Source organism: Homalodisca vitripennis, chromosome 5, assembly GCF_021130785.1.
Source record: "Homalodisca vitripennis isolate AUS2020 chromosome 5, UT_GWSS_2.1, whole genome shotgun sequence".
NCBI classification, from domain to species: domain Eukaryota; kingdom Metazoa; phylum Arthropoda; class Insecta; order Hemiptera; family Cicadellidae; genus Homalodisca; species Homalodisca vitripennis.
The window spans coordinates 39708088-39709647 of record NC_060211.1 but is presented as its reverse complement, the minus strand read 5'-3'; positions in this window follow the sequence as shown (position 1 = coordinate 39709647).

Sequence of the window (1560 nt, the reverse complement as noted above, 5' to 3'; positions counted from 1 at the left end):
GTTCGAAATTATCAATTAAACAATTATTTGATGTTAGTTTTACGCAATAAAAGTATATTAATAACTATTATCCTGACAATTACAGCGTAATAAACCTTAAATACTGCGTAAATTGGCAATTACACCCAAGTGTTGGTACTACTTTTTCTAATACCAGTGCGTAGAGATACTAATACTAAATAATAAAAGCAGAGTAATGACCTCTTTGAGAAAATAAAATTCAACACGATTCTTTATGTCAGAATAAATTCAATTTTGAATTCCACTGAGATTTATTTTTCAATTTCCAGAATTTTCTGTACAATAATTATATCAGGGCCAGAAATTTCCGCGTCATAATATCTCCAGTGCGACGGAGATCCAATGACTTCCTAGAAAGTTTTATAAAATCAATGTCATTAAAAAAATAAACACAAGAAAACTGCATTTGTTGTTATAATGAATAATTGGTACCCAATAAACTTATTTGCTTAATTATTTCTTTATAACAGTTATTACTCTAATTTAACATAATGTAACAAAATAATTACTTCAAAATAGAGTTCCCAAAACTAGTATAAATCAAAAATGTATCACTGTAACATTGTTATTTGAGAAAGACAATTTTATGTATAAAACATAGCTAAAACAACATAATTTGATTTGACAACTTAGTTACAGTTTTAGTGTTTTGTGTTGATATATAAAAGCATACAATTAAAATTAATAAGTAAAATATAAAAAAACTGAGCAACAGATAAATAAAATGTTTGTAGAATCTATTTATTGCATATACACTCAAACTGTAAGTATAAAACTAAATAATGATACTGTTTTAACTTTTCAGAGAACAGACCTTGGATACGTACACAGCGCTTCTACTATATCTTTTTAGAAATTTAATCATAAAACTTAAATTTTAGGTATGAAATAATTACCTCATTTTTATAAATTAAATTTTAAATGTTGGGTGTTTTTGATTATTGTGAAAGTTTACTCAATATACAGACAGTCAACTGGGGTAACTTTGTACTACTAGCTACAAAAGCATTATATTTGTTCATAAAATCTAGAAATATCTAGTATCAAGTGGTATAAATCCAAGTGGTTTACTATATGAGTCTCCAAATGTTGTTTTTCATCATTCTGTTATTGGTGAGAAATCATAAACTCAACGTAATCCAATCAGCAAATATAAAACTGAAGCCATATACACACCGGGACATTTTACCTGACTTTAATTTAATTAATTAATTAGTTTAATTTCAAGTTTTAAGTATATTTGTTTCATACTTAATTGCATTTTTACAACATTCTACCATTACGAAACTTAATATTACATAATAATCATAAGAGTACTGTAGCTCATTTACTGAATATCTGTTACAGAGATTCACAGTCCAACCTCATTAATTTTTTAAAAACATTTTGAGGTAACTTTGTAATGGTATAAACCTCTATGTAAGTTAACAAACAAAAAACATGTTATTCCACAACAAGACAGACCTTTAGAAAAGTTTAAATAAACTTTAAACAAGACATGAAATCTTAACTACTTACCGGTATTATATAAACAAAACA